We start from the raw sequence: 8835 nt of genomic DNA on the forward strand, positions 1-8835 counted from the left end.
ACTAAATTAAAGCTTTTTTCTGTGATTTTATTTATTATGTTATTTAACCAAACAATAAAAATCTGTAAATTTACAGTAAATAGCTTACTTAGAATTTACAGCTGAAAACAGTTTATATGTGTTAACATCTGCATGTCAGCAAACATATTAGCATGACTTTGTTTCCTTCACCACAAAGGAAGGACCAAAGTCTTTTTTTTCCTGGTTTACAGGATCCCAACAGCTACACAAGACTTTCTATCAATCCATCCATTAGCTACCAGGATACAGACATTTAACCTACCTTCATGGAAGGAATCCAGAGGAAACCAACACAGGCAGGAGTTCACAATAAAGTGACTAGGAATACAGAGCAGTATATCCATCCATCCATCCATCCATCCATCCATCCATCCATTTTCTTCCATTTATCCGGAGTCGGGTCATGGAGGCAGCAGATGAAGTAGATCATTCCAGACGTCCCTCCCCCCAGCGATGCTTTCCAGCTCTTCCTGGGGGATCCTGAGGTGTTCCCAGGCCAGATGAGATACATAATCCCTCCAGCGGGTTCTGGGTCTACCCCAGGGTCTCCTCCCAGGCTGACATGTTCGGAATACTTTCCAAAGGAAGTCTGAATCAGATGTCCAAACCACCTCAACTGGCTCTTGTCGATACGAAGGAGCAGCAGCTCTACTCCGCGCTCCTTCTGGATGTCCGATCTTCTCACCATATCTCTAAGGCTGAGCCCAGCCACTGTGCGGAGGAAGCTCATTTCATCCGCTTGTATCCACAATCTGGTTCTTTCGGTCACTACCCAGAGCTCATGACCATAGATGAGGGTTGGAACGTAGATGGACTGATAAATTGAGATCTTCTCCTTGCAACTCAGCTCCCTGTTCACCACAATGGTTCGATGCAACGCCTGCATTACTGCTGATGCTGCACTAATCCACCTGTCCATCTCTTGCTCCATTTTCCCATCACTCGTGAGCAAGATCCCGAGATACTTGAACTCCTTCACATTTCCTTCGTAGAACTAGTCTACGCCACCAGGGGGCGCCTACTCCTGGTTGCTTCCCGGTGGGCATAGCACACGACCCCGATTTCTGGCCCTGCAGGTGCTGGGCCTACTGGGTGGCAAAGCAATATATATATGTCTTTTTAAATTAAATATTCTCATTGTTTAGCTGTTGAGACTTTCCACACGTCACTCTGGTTTCAAAACAAAGCTTCTAACGAATGGAGAGATTGTTTATCACACTCTAATGACAATAATAGCTGCACCATAATTGCACAAAGAATCTTTTATTCCCAACAGGATTTCTAACAGTGGCACTCTTGTTTTATCACAGCACTTCAGAATGACATGAAGAGTCTTTGTGATGATACTGGAAATAGAAAAATGAAACCCTTAATTAGAAAAATAATCCAGGCTGTTAAATATCTCATTTTTTCTTCTGTCCTCTCTGCTTCAAGAGCATCGGATATTAGTAAAAGTTTGTTTATCATTAATTTAGAAAGAAAAAAAATTGCTGACTGACTAATTCCTGCAAATATTTATATCCTTAGCCTTATTGTAAATTATTTCTACAGTTTCTGCTTCTTTGTGAACATACTGCTTACATTTCACCCAGAGGAATAGCCTATCATAACCAACTTTGGGATGCAGCTCATCCAGAACCAGCCAATGTTCGGCTCTGTGAACCCAGATATCCCCAAGAGAGCCAGAAAAAGCTGAATTTGCTTTGTAGTACGAGCCCCAGGATTTTTATTGTCTGAAGTAGATCTAAAAAATGCAGAGTACAGATAGACCTTTTGTTGCTGTATTTATTTATATATGTGCAAACCTTTATGTGTTCAAACCACATGTGGCATGAATTTGGGGCATGAAAAGAGCAAATCTGTCAAAGTCAATGCAGCCTGTCAGGTTTTAAATCACAGATAAATGTGCATTGACATCAACACAGTAGACGTCTGAGTGCAGAAATGGGAGTCAATTACATGTGTGTCTCTTCTAAGCACTGTTTACTTAGCTTCTTCTCTTTCAACTTTTGACACGCCTTCAAGTCTTGTCAAACAAGGGTCAGCATCGTATCTGCTGCGCAGAAGAGAAAAGCATGTAAATTCCACATTGACAGGTGCTCGAGTTTATTTTTACAGTAAGAAGTGTGCAGCTGATGTTTCCGATTTACTGTCTGTCTGTTTGAACAGCAGGCACGGCGGGAAGAAAGCCAAAGCTAGTCTTGCTGACACTGTTTTTCCATACCTCCAAAACAAAATTTCAGATGTTACCCTGTGGTTGTGTTTTTTTTTTCCAGAACTGTGAAAAACAACACTTTTGTCTCTGTGCTTCAGTGTGACTCTGCTGAGCTCTGAGGACTTCTGACCTCTGGGTGAACACTTTTTCTTTCCGAGTTAGTGGATTTATTGTTTACCTCTTCACTGTTTGTTGCTTTATCTTTGCCTAAAGTTTATATAGTTTTATTTTTATTCATTATCGATTCATTTTTAGTTGCTGTATACACAAGTATTGTTTTCATATTTGGGTCAATTATATAATTGCCAGACTTTTTATAACATAGTTGACTGGTATCATAGTTGACATTTTTGCTGTTTTCAGGCCTAAAATCAACATGGCCGCCAATAACCAAACACCACATGGCATTTTAGAGAAAGATTCTTCAAAATATTATATATACAATTGAGTAAAACTGAAATTGTAAGTTATTTCTAAAGATATTGTAGTAAACCTGTTGACTACTTTATATTAAATAAGTCAGAAAGCCTTGGAGTCTGGCCAGTCTTTTCTTCAGGAGGAAATGACATCATGTGGAGCAGGTCATGTGATCTGGAATTAACACACTTCCTTGAGAGGTGGTTTTGTAATGGGGAACTCAGTTGAAAGTGATTTCTGGGACACAGAAAATCCATATAAAATTTGATATATTGCCAAAAAAGAAACATCTGTCATGATTATCTCAACTTAATACATTTGAACACAATCAAAACAAATTTTAAATATACTCATTTTATTATTGCTTACCTAATTAGAAGGTGGTTGTTAAATTCTGATGGGTATTTAGTTGACATTTTAGTGATATCCAGTCATTTTTTACTAATAAGTGATTTTTTCCATAGTAAATAATTATGGAATTTGTAAAGATATTATTATAATGAACATAAAAAACTTATTTTTTTTGCTTTTAATAAAACTGTATGCAAGATATATTCCTTGGACTTATATTGACCCGTTTCATTATCAGTAGTAGTATTAGTATGTGTTTTCCCCAGTGAGAGTTCAGCAAAGTCTAAAGTTTGTGTTAATGTTGTCATTTGCTTTTCCTTTCTTTCTTTCTTTTGTTCATTTGTTTGTAACATTTGCTTTAAAGCTAATTCCCACTCGTGGGGACAATAAAGATGAAGCACGCTGCAAAATTAACAACATAGTGGGCCGTGAAATGAAGAAATGTGAGACAACTCTAGAAAGAGCACCGAAATAGCAGGCTTTGTGATAGCTGGCAGGCAGTCGAGTTCACTGACCCGTGTAACTTTATTATTCTGTTACCATTGTTCTTCACCATGTGGGGTCTTAATCTCACTGTAAAATACGACACTGTAGCCTCGTAAATTCTGGATCAGTCTTATCAAGTGTCCATTTAAAAGTTACATAGCTCAGAGTGTAGAGGCAGAAAAACTGAACAGTCAAAGGGAATTTGGGTGCTGGAGATAAAATTTGGCTGTTTTAATTAAATTTAATTAAAAAAATAAAAACTTTCATAGGGTGACCTTGTAATCTCATTATCTTATTTAATTTTGACACCTATAGTCTGAAAATCTGCTGTTTTGCAACACAATCTTCAGATTTGTCTTTTTTATGCTGATAGAGTCGTTGTCTCTGTTTGGCATGTCTTCTTTAATCTATTTTATGAGTACATTGCTTTTTGCAGTGGAAGTTCATATTTGGTTTACTTCCAATGTGTCCTTTTCCAATGCAGATTTTGTTTTCAGTGCAAATATTTTAAGTTTTTTCCATTCTTGCTCCATCTAAAACCTATTTGTGTTGGGGGGTCTGATAGAGTTTCACATTAACTGAAACACGGTACCTCAGTTCACAGGCAGATGGCAGCATTGCACACAATTTCACTGCAGCTTAACATCAAAAAAGGACATGTCTCCAGCTTAGACCCTCTCTGATTTATTCACTTGTTATAAACAGCAATAATAATAGGTGAGCGTGTATTCAAACCCATTTTATTTTCTCCCTCTTTTATTATGTTGCAGTCCCACTCTAAAATCATTCAAATTCATTTTGTCCTTATTAATCTAATGAGAAACTAAATATGGCATTTTAGATTCATCTTTTCAAATTTACTAAAAGTGAATAACTGAAACATCATATTGGCATGGATATTCAGACACGTTGCTTTGAAAGTCAACTCAGGTGTCTCATTTCTCCTGATCATGTATGAGATGTTTCTACACCTTGATTGGAGTCCACGTGTGGTAAATTCGTGTGATCAGACATGACGCACACATCTGAATATGAAAAGATTTCAAAGCTGGCAATGCCTATCAGAGCGAAAACCAAGTTATGAGTTCAAAGAAACTGTCTGCAGAGCTTCAAGACAGGAATGTTTTGTCTTTTTAATGTTTAATTGTTTTTTCAAATGTTTTATCGGCTTGTTTGAAAATTTCCTTTTCTTTCCCAATGTTTAATTTTTCAATTAAATCTTTGTTAAGGTTTTTCTTTTTAAATGTTTTACCACCTTTTAATGTTTAATTTTCTTTTTTAATGCTTCATTGTATTTTCAGTTTAATTCCTATTTAAAGTTTTATTGTCTTTAAGATTTAATTTTCTAATTAAACATTTAATTTTTAATTAAATGTTTGTCTTTAATTGTATTTTTTAAATCTTTAATTATCTAAAATATTTCATCTTTAATGTTTAATTTTTTTTTTATTTCATAATTACATGTTTTGTATCTTCTGTTTAATTATCTAATTAAATATTTTGTCTCTTTAATATCATTTAATTGTATTTAATATTTAATTTTCTTTTTAAAAGTTTCATTGGATTAAATGATTTTTTCTCTTTAATTTAATTGCTTTTGTTGAACGTAGTTTATTTCTTTAATCTTTTTTTTCTGTCAAGATTTTAACCCCAACCTTATAAAGGAAACAAACCCTTAAATCACAATGAAAATACTTCTGTTGTCACAATCATGAGTTAATCAATTATTCAGTTTATCAATTCAACTTTATTTGTTTAGCACCTTTCACACAGATTACAAAACTAAACAAGCAAAGAGAAAGAACTATGCTAAAACATAATTAAAAAAACATTTAACATGGTCATAAAATATGTTGTGTCCAGGGGATGGAGGGAGTTTACTGAAGTCTTCTTGGGCTCACATGGGAAATCATTTAAAATATAAACTTGATATTCAGTCTCAGGAAACTGCAGAGTGACAGAAGAACCAACAATATCTCCTGTTTTCTCCTTTAATGTGTCGACTCTTGTGCTTTCAGACCAAAGAACTACAGACTCTTCACAACCTGCTCAAACTCTTGGTACAGGACCTCACCACACGGATCAAGAAGGTTTCCTTCTCATTTCTACTCTGAAGCTCACCTTCTCCTGCTCAAACTGCTGACAAATGTTTCTGCTGCTCTAAAGTCTGGTCTCCAGAACTTCCTAAAAACTCTCAAAGTCTCTTCTGCTGCAGGTTGCTATGTAGAACTGTTCCAGAAAACCTCACTAAACCACATGGAGGGGCCTCAAGATAGTCGTCCAAATGAAACCATACAAAAACCAAACTAGCACAACCCAAACACTAAAGTCTCCTGCAACCTACCAGAGAACCTCTGAGAATAGAGAATCAGGACAGGAACTCTTACCTTCTGGACAACCAACGCTGGTTCACAAACAAGAATACAGAATGTGTCTGACCAAAAACCTCTGAAGACTCACTACAGCCAAGATAAAGACACAACTCAGCTGCACCAAATCCACTAATCACTGCACACATTAGCACCATGTGCTAACTGTGGCTAAAGAACCACATTTACCAAGACAACTATCCAGTACAAAGCCCTAAAACACACCAAGAAGCACATTAAAGACGATTTTACTGCTGGAAGCTGCAAGCCAACGCCTAAACAACAAACTAAAGCAAAGGAGCCAAACCCAGTTCTGTGGTGAAGAGAAGCAGAGGAAATGTTTGTCTGCAGCCACATGAAGCAGGAAGACACTGAGCTGCTCAGGTGTTCCTGATAACACCAAGCTGCTCAGGTGTTCCTGATAACACCAAGCAGCCACCTGGACAGCCAATAGGAACACAGCTTACTGGAAGTCCAGAGGGCTGGGTTAGTGAAGGAAATTTAGTTTAAAGTTGAAGCAGAAAGTTAACAAAGAAAGTTGAAAACCACCTTCTGATACCTGAAATCTCTGAGTTTTCACACAAAGAACACCTGAACATGTCAAACTGGTTCCATAGTAGAACCATCATTGTAAAAACGTCATAGTATGGTGTGTTGCTCAAAAAACATTAGGACCCGGCTGTCAGGGGACAAACATGTAAGAAACATGAGAACAGAGAGAACCCAACCAGTAGGTCACAGTTTATCATCCCCCAGTCATCTCCTGAAGTCCATATGGTGAGAGACATCAGTATCTGGTTGTTAATTTACCAGAGGATGCTTATAATCATGCTGATGTGGTCTGTACTCTACAGTATTTTAGTGACTCAATAAATGCCTAAGTTGTTTTTTTTAAAATGCTTTTTAGTTTTTAATAAACATTTAACAGCCTATATGTAATCAATAAATGGCCTTTGCCTATCTTAAGAAAAACTCACTCAGAATTCTGATATGTTAACAGTACTAAATAAATGAATAAATACATGCATACACACAAAAATAAGTTAATACATTAACTGTGTTAAGATAAGATTGAGATTTTTTAAAAAGTTGTTTATGTTTTTGCAGAATCCAGTATTGCTCACTGGTTGGTCATTACATTTTGTTAGTTTGATTTCACTGTTTAAAATGATGCCACCTCTTTTCAGACAGAACCTGTGATAATAAAACAATACAAAATTTTTAGTTCCGTGTTAATAAAGCACTTAAAGCTTTAAGTATGGCTAAATGCTTTTTTCAAAATTAAATATATCACTCCTTAGGTGGTAGTGGCCCCAAGTTCAGTAAAGTTGGAAAGATATTCACAGATTGGGACTTCCAGCATCAATAACTCATTAGATATAGGTTGTCAAAACATAAACGGTGCCTCTTTCCCATTGTTGCAAGGCAGACAATGTGCTACAAGCCCAGTTTTATCAAAAGTAGCTGTCTTTCAAGCTACAGGAATAACATTGGTGTCTATGGAGTGAACAGGGTCCGTCTGCAATTTGCAAAACCGCTGCAACAGTAAAGAGAGACAAATATTCAATAACTTCACTCTTATACATTGTAGTGTCACTAAAATCACTGCAGCCTTCAACTGGCTCCTGTTGACAAAGTGTTTTAACAGAAATGTAAATGCTGTAATTTGATTCTTTTAATGTACCATGTAACTTGAATGGATGTGATGCTGGTGTGACCACAGTGCACACGTCTGATGTTGCTCACAGTGGTCCAAGGGACGCTCAGGGAGTTTGTGTGTTTGCTCACACTCAGGAAAAATTACAGGGAACATTGGTCATAGTGTAGTATGTCGTCCAGAATGTGAAAAGGAAACGTCATTGTTCAGTATGTCGTCCAAAATGTGAAAAAAAAATCATAGTTTAGTATGTCATCAAAAATGTGGAAAAAACGTCATAGTATGTCATCCAAAATGTCACAAGAACGTCATAGTTTAGTATGTCGTCCAAAATATGAAAAAAATGTCATAGTATTGTATGTTGTCTAAAATGTGGAAAAAATGTCATAGTTTAGTATGTGGTCCAAAATTTGATCAAAAACATCATAGTATAGTATGTCATCCAGAATATCACAAAAAACGTCATAGTATGGATTGTCATTCAAAATATCACCAATAACGTCATAGTATAGTATGTCTTCCAAATATCACCAAAAACATCATAGTATAGTATGTCGTCCAAAATTTAATCAAAAACGTCATAGTATAGTATGTCGCCAAAATTTGATCAAAAAAGTCATAGTATAGCATGTCGTCCAAATATCACCAAAAACGTCATAGTATAGTATGTCGTCCAAAATTTAATCAAAAACGTCATAGTTTTTAGTAAAGATCACAGCGACATACAAAGTAGAATCAATGCATGTACTGTAAATATTAGTCAGACCCAAAACCCCGGGTAAAGCAATGATTACAATCTGAATTTGATTATACTTTATCACACAGGCAAATGGGAAAAGTTTAAAGTCGTCCAAAATATCACCAAAAAAGTCATAGTATAGCTTCCCCAAGAAGCTAGCCTTTGCTTACCGAGGAGACCTGCAGGCAGAGTTTCATGAGCAGCACAGAAAGAAGGTTCCCACGGTGTCCCGCCCCTACTCCTTCATCGAATTTGACTCATACATTCAGAAAACCATACCACCACGTTTTTACATGTTGAAAAATCGCATTTTTTTCGACATAGTATACTATGGTGGTTTTTTGTGTCAAAATTAATGATTTTTTTTTCAAAGAAAACATTACCATAATGTTTTTCACGGCCTACTTTACATTATTTCATCATATGGCACGTTTTTACAACATGTTGAAAAATTGCATTTTTTTTCGACATAGTATACTATGGCGTTTTTTTGCGCCAAAATTCATGATGATTTTTTTTTTTTCAAAAAAAAACTTTCTGAAGTGTTTTTCATGGCCTCTTTTACATTATTTCATCATAT

At 36.2% G+C, this 8835-nt stretch overlaps 1 long non-coding RNA gene across 3 annotated transcripts in view; it reads right to left on the bottom strand.

Moving 5' to 3' along the window:
- The window catches only part of LOC129347324 (uncharacterized), a 496469-nt gene that overhangs the window by 485926 nt on the left and 1708 nt on the right, over positions 1-8835 (bottom strand). The gene's annotated exons all lie outside the window — the stretch shown is intronic.

Source organism: Amphiprion ocellaris, chromosome 17 (genome assembly GCF_022539595.1).
Source record: "Amphiprion ocellaris isolate individual 3 ecotype Okinawa chromosome 17, ASM2253959v1, whole genome shotgun sequence".
NCBI classification, from domain to species: domain Eukaryota; kingdom Metazoa; phylum Chordata; class Actinopteri; family Pomacentridae; genus Amphiprion; species Amphiprion ocellaris.